The 14,849-nt window shown below is 44.6% G+C and overlaps 1 protein-coding gene across 3 annotated transcripts in view; it reads right to left on the bottom strand.

Annotated features, from left to right (window-relative positions):
• The window catches only part of sema4c (sema domain, immunoglobulin domain (Ig), transmembrane domain (TM) and short cytoplasmic domain, (semaphorin) 4C), a 99,612-nt gene that overhangs the window by 56,441 nt on the left and 28,322 nt on the right, over window positions 1-14,849 (bottom strand). For all 3 annotated transcript variants that reach the window (XM_053869856.1, XM_053869854.1, XM_053869857.1), the window contains one exon: window positions 10,052-10,147. The gene's annotated coding sequence lies outside the window, so the exon portion shown is untranslated. The remainder of the gene's footprint in view (window positions 1-10,051; window positions 10,148-14,849) is intronic.

Below are 14,849 nucleotides of genomic sequence, written 5' to 3'. Positions count from 1 at the left end.
CGCATTAATATAATTGGCGTGAACTGTCAAGTCATTTCCTGCATCTGGAGCTGAGTTGCCTCAAAATTTCACACCTACCGCTGAGTCCCGGAGCTCCAGGCTGACTCAAGTCCTGGGTCAAAACTCAACTCGCTGCCGTTCACAGATCGGACTTTTGAGCCCAACGGCGTGTGAGAGCTCTCGTCTGTACATTACAGAGACGCGGTGGAAGGTTCTGTTCCCTCGCCTCCGGCGCATCCTCTCCCTGCCCTTCATTCATCCATACATCCTTTACGTCACTTCTTCCTGGACGCACTGACCTCTGCTGCCGTCCCAAATCACTGCTGGTTCTCCCAGGCATTGTTTGACCAATAGCCCTCACCTCTGACCCCTTTTTTTTGAGTCACAGAGGCATGACACCTCACCTATCGCCCTCTCCCCCGACGGCACACACTTCATGTCCATTAACCCCACACTGCCCCCCAACACACACACGCACAAGGACGGATGGACTGCGGGAGAACCCCCACCCATCCCCTTCCTCTCTCGCCTCCCTGTAAAACAAACACTACTCACTCTCTTCCTTCCTTCCTTCCCTACTTCCTGCCACCAGTCTCCTCCCTCCACTTCACCTTTATTTGCACAGCATTAGAAAAACACACAAACACTGAGCAGGACAAGTGTGAAATCTGAAGTAGCACATCAGCAGCTCCCTTCTGGGCGTCTGACTTAATAACAACACAGTAAAGTTAGGTGTCCTCTGAAGCGTTAGCAGTTGATCATCTGAGCTCTGGAAGCTGCCGATAGCAGATTTTTAATGCCTGGTTGTTTTCGTGACAAGCTAATGGGCACGTCACATGGAAAATCAATGGCTTTGGAAGGAGAGAAACTGCACAATAACAAAGAGAACACACAGGGACAGATTCAAATTTCACCGTGGCTCTGTTGCACCACACCTCTATATTGATTTCTTTCTCAAATTATTGTTGAAAGAAGCTTTCTCTGAAAATATATTAAATCTTCCCGGAATGTCTTTCATGCCAATTTGACACGGAGATTCGATTTTTGTTATGGTAACGCATAATACAAGTTTTTTTTTATTCCTTTTTTATCTTGACTCACGATGTGCCATTGAAGGGTTAAAAAAATCATGCTTTATTGATGAAATTCAAAAGTGTTTTGAGGTCACATGATGAGGAAATTCATCTCCTCTGCCGCTACATCTTCATCCAAACTCATCTTTTCAGAAGCTCAGGTTAAACTCTGTGCCGACACGTTGTCGAGTCACTGCTGCAACGGCCTCATCTGACTGTCTGGGATTTAATTATACAGTGACCCGGGTCGTGGCATCGCATCAAAGCCGAGATTTCCAGGTTAACGGTTTGTGTCCGCAGCTAAAAGGACGATGAAATAAAGAAAAATATCAGACGGCGGAGCTTGATGCAAAATTCATGACGAGTGAGACATCAAACTGAGGGAGTCAACTTTGGCCTTTTGAAAGAGGAAAGATGCAGGAAACGGACGTCCTGCTGGTGTGTTCTCCCTCGTCACATCCCTGAACCTGGACAGCAGGGAGCGCTGACTTCCTGTCCATCATGTTTCACCCTAGTTCTGGCTTCTATCCCTCTTTTTTCATTGAATATCTGTTATATCTATCTTAATATTATCATTATCTATCCAGGGTTTCAGCCAGGATTATTGAAAACTGCTTCAAAAAAAGCAAAAAAAGGGAACTGAACACATGACGGAGAAACAGAGGGGAACGTTTTGTCATTTGCAGAATTGATGCCTGTAAAAACGCAGTAAATCTGTCCCCAATCCAAGCCGGTCCATCTCTTCATATCTCCGACCGGAGTGTGCGACTTCAGTTCCGCAAGCAACAGAGTTTGGCTTTTATGATGTTTCTTTCGGGATTTTTCTGTGAATAACATGCTGAAAAACCGCCATGTTCATGGCCACCTCCAGGATGCGCGATGCCTGTGCCCTTGTTTCGATGTTTCCACTTTGTTCCTATACGTTTGCTCACTTGAGATTTCACCTTTAAAAAGAGATGGCTCATCTAAGCGGTGGCGGTGCACCAGGCTAGTTACCACGCCTGCTATCCATAGATCCCTCCTGCGTATCTATCGTGTCTCTCTGGGCGATCTATTTAGCGGCGTGGCTATATGAAGTTCAGGGAAGTTCTCCGTCCTGTCCACAGCCTTTAGCATCAAGAGTGCTTCTAATGAAGCGCGTGCTCTCAGTGAAATACTCCTTTAAACCTGATTCCATCAGTATGTTGAGACAAGCATCACTTTTAATGCACCTCGGCACATTTCCTACATTTGCATACAATTAGCATTTTTCTCAGCAGCGGCGGGGCATCAGGCAAATGCAGCACGTAAATGTCATCGAGTTTCCAATTAAGTGATGATTGGAATTCACTTTCCATCCTAATTACCTCAACGTGAAGCGGAACAGAGCGTCACGTTTGACTTTAAACAAGCTATTTCTTTTTAATGGAATAACAAAACAAACCACGAGTCCGTCCCTGTCGCTGTCTTCCCCTCCACCCCTCCCACCTCCAGGACCCTGACTCTTTCATGTCCATCCTCCGGGACGCTGTGCGGGTCTCTTTTTTCTCTCCTTTCATCGCCGCCGCTCCCTCGCTCTCCGTCTAAGCCCCCGTCCAGGTCTTGTCCGTGTCATGGTCGGCTGGTCAGGTGTGGTTGGCTTATGATTCTTTGATCGCCTCTCTGATCTGCTCCATCATTGCCAGGGGCTCCAGCTGATTACAGATGAAATGGATCTGATTCGAACCCTCACTGCAGGCCAAACACCTGCTCAGACCTGAAGAAGCGATAGAAGAGGAGGAGCTGGCCAGATGAAACCAAAGACGCCTCTGTCCAGTGAGACCATCTGTTTTCATGTGTGTGTGTGGGAGAGAGAGAGAGAGACAATACACACAGGCAATGAAAGAGTCTTTTAAGTATTTCATCAGCCCTGAATACAAAAGCTCCAACACTCAATATAGGAGAAACAATATTTAAACCTTCAAAGTTTTCTGCTGAAATAGAGCGTGCTGGGTGTTCAACACAAGGCCATCTCATACCTGGCAGCAACAATGCGTGAAGAAACACATTATATATTCATTTTGATTTGACTGAAATCCACTTGGCTGATGAAGCTTCATGAAACAGTGTCTTCATTTTCACCGCCAACTAGACGACACTTTCCATCCAATCATTTTAAATCACCCCACTTTTTAGATCGACTCTGCCACCTACTCCAATTCATTTCATTGTACATTTGACAGTAGAAATCTGGGTTTCCCGCAGCAGCTGCCATGACTATGTTCTCCTGAGGGACTTCACAAATACGGCATCAGGTGTAAACAGCACAAAATCTTCAACACCTCGGCTGATAGCAGACACCAAGCTACACACAGGCATGGTCTCTGGTTGCCACGCACTGTGTCTCACACACAATTTAACCCCAAATGTCAACTGTCAGAACACGTTTGTGACTTCACAAACATGGTACCTCCACTTGGGAGCGACAGTCTTTACTCAAAAGATAATAAGTGAAGTCTGTACAACAAATATTGATATTTATACAATAAATATTTAAATATATAACAAGTTTCATGCTACCAAAATTGAGGATTGTCTCATTAGATCAATGAAATTACAGACATTTTATTGACATTTAAGTGCTGAAATGTGTCTTCGTCCATATGTATTCCAACTTCTTCTTCTCACTCCTCAGCTGACTGGCAGTGGAGGCGGAGCCATAATGTAGTGGCCACCCGACTTGACTGCAAAGCATCATGGGAACTTGTGTAACTGCGTAACTTTGGGTCAGTTTATTGTTGAGAGTGATGGTGGTCACTGTTTCTTGGATTCATGCTGCACTGCCACATTGGAAGACTAGTTCAAGTGGCATCATGTGGCACCGCTGCACCAAGCACTTCAGCCATACCAGTGCAACATATTCTCACCCCAGAAATCTACCCAGCAGATGCAACCAATCCCCGTTCACGTTTCGACAGGCAACATATTGCAGATAAAAGCCTCCCAGTTCCCTGTAGAGCAGAGCTCCAGACCAAAACAGAGCAAATGAGAGCGGATATCGGACTTACATTCATCACGGTGGCAGGATTTCAAATGGGAACGAATGCTAATGCTCCTCCGTGTCCATTGGATTTGCAAACAACTACTTGCTAACTTTATAAGGTGATAGCATGTCAATGCCTCGTGCTCAGCACTTTTTACTCGACTCTCCAATGGCCTGAAGAAAATCGATTCATGAATGTTTAACATCCTTCAGGAGTTCAGGACTCTGGAGTTTTTGGGTTTTCGTCATGACACTCTCTCCTAGCCTCTTGTCTCAGTCAACTACTGCCTCAGATTCAGTTATAAACCCACACTACAGCAAGCGACAGCAGCTGCCGATGAGTTCAAACCTATATATGTGTGGATTTCGATAGTTCTCCAAAGTTATTCATTCCCAAACATCCGTAATAAACAAGGGAAAGCGTGTACATTTCCATCACCTCTCAGCGTGCGAGTGAGGGACTCAACCGGTGTCAAGAGTGTCAGAGGCTTGTTATATATTTAGCTGTGCACGTGCATAAGGGTGACAGTTTTGACAGCTGATTGTCTCCATGAACTGCCATTTCAAACTGCCTGTCTCCCACACTGGTAAAATTTGCTACCTGTCATCAGGTTCTTCTGCACAGCCTCGCACATCCGATGCTCGAGAAACACAGACTCCAGCTGCAAAAGTACCTCATTCATTATTTCATGATACAAGATCTTAGTTGATGGCCACTTGGTCGACATGAGGTCCTTCTCCACCTCTTACATCCTCCTCATACTGAGTCAATCTCAGCCCTCTCGTGTGCCCACAGCCACCTCTGCTTCAGTAACCATCCGCACATTTACATTCCGCCCGTGTCTCTACACCAGCGGACTCTCTTTCTGGTCCCTCGCCTGCCTTCCTTCAACTCCATTTCTGGAAACTTTTCACCCAAATAACAGGTAAGAAATGGGATTACCGCACAAAGCCAACAGCAAGCCAGATCAGCTGTGAAAGCCGACACATTGTGTTTTCCACTCCGTGAGTCTCTCCATCCAGGGCTCCCTCTCTGCTTCCTTGTGCCCGACCTTGCGCTGCCATCCCAGAGTATGTTGTTTCTGACGACTGTAGCGGGAGGTGGAAAATCCCACGTGCACGCTGACCTCTCTCAACCTGCCCGTCCTGAGCAGAAGCCCCAGGGACGCTGCCGGCCATTGACACTAGTTCCACTGCATCACTCGCTACGTGGCTTCTGACCAGTGCACCGTATGGCGTGGGCTTAAAACACGTTCTCAAGATGTTGTGCGTCAACAACCCATCCCACACACACGCTCTGCAGGTGGCTCACGTGTTCTTCACGCGCTCCTATGCTCTACCTGCTCCTCACAGAGCGCCGCACTAATCAAATCATTCCCTGCCAGCTACGTTCTGACAAACAAAAACTTCTCCGGTGCATCTCCAAGCTCATTAAAAGTGTTCCGAGTTGCACAATTCCGCGCAGCAATCAGCTCGGAATAATAGAAAAAAAGTCGTTCTGATGCCCGCAGGCACCTGACGTTCCGTCTGACTTTGGAACAACAACTGCCGGGCGCTAGAATTCACAAGTTACACATACACCCACACTCTGAATCCTTCTGCAGTTTCTTCTACACAGCGGGTCTCTGGGGGCCCAGACTGCGTCCAGGCTGAGGGAGACCGCCCACCATGCCTGTGGGGGGTTAATTGACCAATTGTGTTCTTTCACTTTCTATCTCCAGGCTCAGAATCCTCACCTTCCTCTCTGCCTCGATTTTCAGGAGAGTTCAGGAGGTCACGCTGAGCGCAGCTAGGTGCCACGGGGTAGAAGGGTTACACCTTTCTGGGCTCCAACAAAAACAACCCACAAACACACCTCATGTCGAGGGATAAACTGACATAACCATTGAGAGTCACAAAGTTCATCGCGGCACCGCGGATCGACGGGACTGACCGCGGCGCGAATGCTGACGTGTTGTTTTGTTTTTATTGATGTAAAAAAGCAGGTATTCCAACCAGTTTTTTATATCCTTCTGTTTTGAGCAGGAAAACTGTATGAGAAGGACGGAAGGTCAGGTTGATCGATTCTAACTTTACAGTTGCGGTATCGACCAGTGGACCACAAGCCCTGCGACCGTAAAACAGACCTTCACAAAATGAGAACCTGGACCATCAATTAAAAGGCAGCTTGAAGGTAAACAAGGAGGACTTGTGCATGGTAACGACGACTCCTCGGGTTGATGCTTTGTTTTTTTCTTTTCTCATGCTGACACATCACCAGCACCAACAAACCCCTTATTTTATCCTCAGTTTCACTGATAAAAAAATACAAACTACTCTACTTATTATCATAGTCACACTTGCAAATGAACTTTACTACCTCACCATGTTTTTTTCTTTGTATATTCTGATCATAATTCTGAAGCCATCCAGAGCTGGGCGACATGACAAAAAATAAAAATCTGAATCAATTTTTTTTGACATTTTCACACTCAATTTTATTTTTATTTTTACTTTATTTTTATTTTTTTAAGTATTTATACACTATGTCAGTAAACAAACAACAAATAAAATCTAAAGGTTATAGTAGAAATACATAACGTCAACAGCAACAATCTGCACTCAAACGCAGAAAAAATATATATATAAATAAACTATATAAAAATAAACTATATATATAAAAAAACTACAAAGCAAATTAAACAACGTCAATATAACAGAACAATCTCCACTCGGAGATCGGCTGGAACTGGCGTCATGCCGTGTTGGAACCGGTTAGCTTGGTGGCTAATGCTATAAACAGACTCCCCAAAAAACTAGTCTTGTAGATAGTTGTATAAATTTACGCAACTTTCTATGAGAGCAAGCTCCAGTGACAACAGAATGCACACGCTGTATTTTGGACTGGCACGTCTCTGCCGTCATCAGTCAGATTTAGAACACGGCGACCTCTGGTGGTTACGGAGGAGAAGCCAGCGAGTCGTTGTTCAATATAGAGACAGGGGTACGGCCGTCATGCAGATCGGCCAGCTCTAAACCCAGATTGAGGACTGTCTGACCCACTGGTCCTCAACTGCTTTGGGACCCGCCATCACCCCAAAATCTCACCCAAATCAAGACACAACTTGAACTTCACTTAGAGAAATATGTATTAAAGAATAGAAGAAATAAAAGCAGAACAGGTTTTCCCTTGGAAAGGGCCAAATGGAATCACTTTTGTAGCTCAACACTTTGAGCATTTCAACATCACCGTCACCCACAGCACTTTATTTGACAGGAAACTGCCTCTGCTACCACTCCACTGACCACATTCTCTTTTCAACAACGTCATCAGATGCTAAAGTTGATGACGCAAAATCTTTGACATTGCTTTTGTTATCTGCCACAAAGCTACAAATATTTCAGCGCACTCAGGCAACAATTTCACTCCAAATGAAAGCTGGCAGAACACGGTCCGTGATGCCACACAACAGGGTTCTAAAGGGAACCCTGGCTATCGCCATTGTCGTGAGCACCACTTCACTCATCCTGCCTCCTCCTGGACTAACTGACATGTGCTGGTTAAATGGACCATGGAACACTTTTCTCAACCTAACACATAGTTACAATAGAAGAGCCCTTCAGCAAGGCACTTATGCCAGCGAGAATCAATGTGCTCAGTGACTGAAAACAATAAATGGTTCGCAGCGCTTTCTTAAATTAGCCTGCTGTGGTGATACTGGGCAGCTTCCGGGAATGTACATTATTCCAGAAATGCAAAGCAGGCCAGTCTTCAGGGAAAGTGTTGGGCACACTCAGCAGAAAATTGTCCCACGGAAAAGAAAAAAAAAAAGGTCGGACAACAGTGAAACACCCTCTTGAAAAGACACACGTTGTAGAAAATGCCAGAACCATTTCAGGCTGATCTGTTCCACATGGATCACAGGTGTCCCTGCGATTGTATCCTTGGGAGCGTTGGAGTCCACGTTCACTACAGAAGTCTGGAGAGGACCGAAGACCTCCATGTTGTAACCAGGGTCTATTAGAGGCTGAGTGGGTCCATTAGGTGAGGAAGGTGATAGGCAAACTGAGAGTGGCTCTCCTCCAGACTGCGCTCTACATTAACCACTGGCTGCTCTCTCTCCGGTGTCGAACACGCAGGCTGATCGATGGCAATGAGAGGATGAGGAGTGGGCCAGGGAGGTGAGCGAAAGTGTAAAGAAGGTGCAGGTTTACGGGAAGATAAGCTGCGATCGATGGGGAGAAAGGACTGCAGCTTGGTGCGGAGAGGAAACGGAGGAATGCCAGACGTGGTGGACTCGCACTCCTTCACATCATCAAACTAACAGCGGGGGACACGCCGCGTGTCGCCCGCTGCTGATTAGTTCTGCTACAGCGACGCGACGCATCTTAAAATCAGGACACGAGCAAGTACCTGTGGCCATAACTGTATTAGGTGAGTAAGGGTTTGCCGTGCCTGCAGCACAAAGGATCTTCAGAAGGAACCACAAGTCCTTCAAGCTTGACTCCAAAGTGATTGTTCATCTTATTTTACTTGCTTAATGAAGCATGTTGGCAAGTTCATACATTCCATTACCTGAAGTGATGACTCTCTTCCACAGATGAGCTGATACGCTTTTCTGGAATATTGGATTCTATATGAAACCCTTCTCATCGTCCTCAAATTACACTCCTGCAGGAAAGTGGACAGCCAAGTGGTGACCAGTGGTTTGGGTTTACACTTCAGAAACACACAAAGCCGTTGGTGTGTAACAACAAGGTACAAGAACACCTTATGGCAGTAATATTTTGGGGCTGCACTGTTTCAGTTATCGAGAACAGAGATCTCTGCTCAGACGCAGCAGAAGAAAACGCAGCGGGAGATGGATTCAATATCACAGTTAGCCGAACCAAGTTGGTATCCACGTGAGAGGCGGGCAAAGCGCGGCCCAGGGGCCACAGGAGGCCCTTATTCTGTATTCATGCGGCCCTCACAGGTCAAAGCAAAAGCACAGTTACAACATGAACTCTAAATAAACCCATTTATTTTCCTCATTCCTTTTTCATTCTGAATTAAATTCCTTTAATAAGTAATGCATTTTATGTCTATTTAAATAAATAAATGAAAAATATTGAACTAAGTGACGTGAAATAATAATAGATACTCACCACTTAAATTCTTCTATTATTTATTATTTATATGCTGAACGTTTAAATGAAAATATATGTACCATAAATCCCGTACTATAGAGTGAAGCGGATTAAAGTCGCACCACCCTGCTATTGCTAATCGTGTGTTTTAACTTCGCAAACCGACAACATATTCCTTGAATTGTGGTCACTTGACCTTTAGAAAAAACACCATGAGGGTTAATGATTCTGAAAGCTGCACAACTTCTTTAAAGTAACATGAATCTGTTTCTATAGATAAACCCTTCCATATGAGGGAAAAGGCTTATTTTCACCCTGTCAACGTATTCCACTGGCGCTTATTTGGCAGATCGCATTCACAAAAACCTCTCCGGAGAGGGAAGTTGTGTTTGGTCCAGGAAGTCTAGAGTTACACTTTAAGAAGCCTGACAGATGATGGGGAAGTAGAGACTCAGACTCTGTGTCAGGAATCAGAACCAGTCATAGCATTAACATCGAACACCAGCTTCACCTTACATGTGAAAATCATTTTTGAAATGGAGGTGATGAAACAACGGAAGCCTTTCTCCTCCTTCGATAAACACCAAAAATGTACTTCAGATAATGACGCACTGAAACGTTTGAGCAAATACGACCTTGATATTATATAGTTCAATTGCACGATTTGACAGAGCAGCATTTGGCATTTAAAGGTTTTATGGCTGGTTATTATTACGCTCACTTTTATGGACAGCCTTTCCAAAAAAAAGAGAACAACTGTGGAAGGTAAAATGTTCTTTACATGTGCAGCAGATGCTTTCATGGTCCTGTTGCTGCCCTACACATCTGTGAATCGGCAAAACTGGTCTGTTTTGGTTTTACATCTTACTTGTTTTTTTTCTGGTCTCCTCCCGCCGTTGGTTTCTCCTCTTTATTCCTGGACGCAGAAGGGGAGACGGTTGAGTCTGACGGAGGTCACATTGGGCTGGAGGAGAGAAAAACATGGACCTGGTTAGAGAACCTTCAGAGCGAAATGCTTTAATACATAACTGTATTTAGGGAGATACACAGAAAACTACGCTGGCGTTGGTTTTCAGCACTACATTTGCTTTACATGTCAAACAATGGTCACCACAAGTCGAACATTATTTTCTGTGCTGCTGTCCTGCTAATTACTTTACACAAACGCTACATAATTCACATTTTAAATGGGCTTTTACGGCTGTATACGTCACCCAGGATATGAGGGCCATCCACATGTAAACAGTTCATAGCAATATACTAGTCCTTGGCTTACACTGAATTTGACTTTGCAGCGTCAGCGCTCCAGCTAGTTCCTCTGCAGCGGAATACATCAGTGGGACTCTGTTTAAAGTGTGGTCTATTATGTGTTTTTCTAAAGGCTACTCCAGTTTTGCATTCAAGAGTCAAATAAATATATTTTCATGTCCACATTTGTCAGACGGACTGAGTCGAAATTTTGAAATCCAGCTTTAGATGTGTCTACTACTCCAGTGCACGGCGTAAGTTACACACACTTCTGTTTTGTATGACAAAACTCATAGCAAGGTTAGAGTACAAATGAAAAAAATCAACTTAGTCATGTTATTCAGTCATATGTATTGTATTAATAAACATTTTTACTACTCATTGTAAGTTAAAAAAAATCAGACTTGATGTAACGGACGACTAACAACTCAGATTTTCAAGTGTTTTCTCATGTGAATTTCCAAAACTAGGAGAAAACGTAGTATACAATGTGTCTCAAGTACTTTATACTGCAATATGTAATAATCACAATAGTAAATGGGGATTTTGAATAAAAACTGGTTCAGCTAGTTTACTATGCTTAACAAAATCTCTTGGTACTGTAACTCCAGACGCTTCTATTGTGATGTAAATCACATTAAATATGACCCCCTTGGTCACAGTGACTTCACCTAGAATATTCAAAAATCCAAAGTAAAGCTTCTAGAGTTTCTCGAGCCGCGCAGGCACCTGAAAAACAACTTAAAATCCTCGAGGCCTTTTCACTCCAGACGGCAGATCATGTAACTACTGAGCCTCCGTCCATCTGTGGGTGTTTGTGTGTGAAGACCAGGATTCATGTCAACATCAATGGCTCACTAATCACAATGAGAGAGCCAGGAGCCCAGCAGCTACTGTCAGAAACATACGCGGCAGCTCGCGTTACACAGAGGGAAGCACACAGAAGGCCACGCCAGGACCTTCTGACACCATCATAGTTCATCCCGCGCTGTCAATAAATGACACTCTGGAAAATCGGCGGGGGACAGCGACCTGCATTAAGCGGCTACTTTATCGATTCGGATAAAATACTGTTAAGAGCAATTTCTTTAGCAACAAAAAACAATAACTTTGATTCAATAAGACCACAGAGAATACCCGGCTCCAGGGGCGGGGCAACCTTTTAGGACTGAAGACTGACAGCAGGGATGAAGGATGAGGGAAGGTGTCTGGTGGATCTCGATCTTCACCCTGTTTCTCAGCATAATGTGAACTGTCTGTTCCTAAAAAATAGCAAATGTATTCCTCCACACGGTGAGACTGGTCTTTGGTTGGTGCTTTTGGCAACTTTCGCCTAGGAGTTTCATTGTAGCATTAGCCACCAAGCTATCCCATCCTCACACAACATGGCGTCAGTGCCAGTGAGTGGGGATTTCTCGATGTAATTATTTGAATTGTGGATTCGATAATATTTTATTTGCTTTGTTTTTTAACAGTGCACGACAATGTTTTTGTTTGTTTAAGCTGTATAAACTGTTAATAAGTGCTTTCTATAGTAGAGGACAGATGCTTCAAAAAGTGGGATTCGAAAACAAAATTAAAAAATGAGAATATTGAACGGTATGAAGAAAATAATACCGTGATTTATTTACTGATAATTCCAGACTACAGAGTGCACCAGAATATGAGCTTCACCCACCAGATTTAAGAAGGGTAAAAGATGTTGTTCATCCATTAGCCGCAGCGGTCTATAAGCCGCGGGTGCAGTGGTGCTGTCTGCCCCGTAGAAAGGCTTAAAAATCCTTGCGAATAACTTCTAAACCACTTTGGAAACGAGGCTCCAGCATGGAGACTGACTCAAGAAACAAACTGGCCAATGTTCTGAACTGGAATCATCAACTGCTTTTATTGACATTAAAGAGCTCAAAATATTCTGTTTTTGCCGCGTGTCCAAAGTTCCGACAACGGTCTCAGCTGCTTCTTCTCATCTCTGCTCCTCCTGGCAGAGCTGCGAACATCTGGAAATCACGGAAATATTTTTTTATTTATTTTATGGGACCATATTGCCCGGCCTTAACTGATAGACAGCATTAATTCAGCATCAACTCATTTCAACTCAAGATTTTGACAGTTGTTACGCATTGTAGTAGGAGTCTAGAAACTGAAAAAATAATGGCTGCTGTAAGAGATAAAATCGAGCTGTGTGTGTGCGCGCGTCTGTTATAGTTATTAACCTCTTTTCCATGGGAGACAGGGACAGCAGTATGTCGGCAGAAGTTAGAACAGCAGTGGAATAACTTTAGCGGTGTTTAGGGGAAAAAGAAAACATCTCCTGAAACCACTAACTGGGTTACCTAGAGGCCTGCGAGAAGACACACACAGAGCTATGTGACATCGTAGCAGGACGCCGGCCATCCTTGTGGATTTTTCCTAAATAAGTAAGTCATCCAGACCTCAGCTTTCCACTGGAATCGTCCAGAAAAGCCTGGCAGCCAACTCACAGCAAGGAGCCACATCAACACACACAGACACACATGTATAAATAAATGACCGTCCAAAGTAGAGCACCGCGAAATACTCTGCAAACACCAGCAGCCACACATGAAAGAGGCCCCGAAAGGGAGCAGAGTGTCTACATGGCTGTGTGTGTGTGTGTGTGTGTGTGACAGCACACTTCCAGCTGCTGTCTGCATGTGTGTTTGACAGCGTGTCAGTCGGCGGTGAGTCAGCGATTACTCACAGCTAAAACTTCCACAGATAATCGGCTGCATGCTCCAGAACTTTTGTCAGAAATTCCGGTCACTTGGTCTCATGTAGGAAGTTGTGCTGAAGTAGTAGTAGTTTGAAAACGTATTCATGTGACGGAATGTAAATATGGTGGAGGATTTTCTCCCATTTACAAGTTTACTTTTTACGAAAGCGTTTTTTTATCACTGTTGTACTCAAGATGTTTTTTGGATGTAACAAAAGCCTGACACAAATATTTCAGAAAAAAGTCCGATATTAAACTGGGAGCTTGTGTGAAGTAATAAAGCCCCAAAATTTGACTTTGACTTTTGCCCGATCTGATCGTGACTTCACACTATGATATGCTTATATATTATAATAAACTCTGTTGAACAATTTCAATGTCCGCGCGATGTACACACACTTAAACAGAAAAATAGAAATTCCGCTGACATCAGTCACAGACAGAGAGGAAATCCTCAATAAAATATTGACGTTTCAGTTCAGTGAGAATGAAGCGAAACGTGTCCCTGAAGTCGATGATGACGGCAAACTAGCTGCATTCTAAACTCACACACACAGTGCAGACTGTATATACAAGTGAAAAAGAAATGGAAGTGTAAGAGCACATTGTTGGCTAGTGGTCACGCTACCAACGTATGATCAATCCAACGTCATCATCGATGGTCGCCCCAAAATAATCTGGTGCCCAGATCGAGCTGCAGCAGGAAGCTGGTCAAGGTGGATTGTATGATTGACTTCCCCTCTTTGCAAACAAGAACAGAACAGTTGGTCACTGTTTTTATTTTACCAGTTGGCCACATGTTTAAGCTAGTAACACAAGGAAATAAAGCAGCACCTCCACCAGTCGTAGTGAGAAGTGAGATCCATCAACACGGTACCGACTCCACCAAAAACATGAAGGGGAAGCCAAGCGGAGCTGTGTGAGTCACTGCCTCCCTGAGTGTACGATGATCTGTGTTCCTATCAGGCCCGATTGTGACAGCAAGCGCCTCTAATTGCCATGCACCAAATTTGACATTGTCTCGGCTGACAGCCCCCTGATGAGCCCAATAAAAGCCATGAGATGATGTACCCTTCACTTCCTACCGTCGGGCCCGACACCAGCAAAACTCCGAGGTCTGATTGCTGGGCAAGACGGCGCCATGGGACGCCAATTGCATGCAAAGACCTGAGCTTTGAGCAAGTGCCAAGCTGGGGAGGTCCGCACAGATGTGCGCGTGTCTGTCGGCGACGGTAGCTCCAGTCAGCGGCAGGATTAGAAGAGGCATGTGGCAATAAAGCTCAACAAAACGCCTGCCAGCCACCATCAGACTCAAGCACTCCTAAAAATGGCCTTCATCACACACCTACATTTTTTATGTCCATCTGGTCCGCTCCTGTGATGCCATCAGAGCAACACACACTCCAGACCGTCGCTCGACAAATACTCCCTCTTGTCCTCCAGGGTGACACAGTCGTAAACTATGACCTCTGTAAGTGCAGCTCATTATCCTAAGGTTGTGATTTACAAGCTAAAATTACAGGCGATGGGGCCATTAGCGTCACTGTCTCACAACAGATTTAAGTCGCAATGAAATCCCCTGTGAGGACCGTTAATCACAGGGCCGATTGATTTGTTCCGTTTCTTTATGACTGATGTATACGGCGGAACATTTGTCGTCTTTATGCCAAGAGAGAACTGTTGTCAG

The sequence above is a fragment of the Synchiropus splendidus genome, chromosome 7 (assembly GCF_027744825.2).
Source record: "Synchiropus splendidus isolate RoL2022-P1 chromosome 7, RoL_Sspl_1.0, whole genome shotgun sequence".
Taxonomy (NCBI): Eukaryota; Metazoa; Chordata; class Actinopteri; order Syngnathiformes; family Callionymidae; genus Synchiropus; species Synchiropus splendidus.
This window is presented reverse-complemented; position numbering and strand designations above follow the sequence as displayed.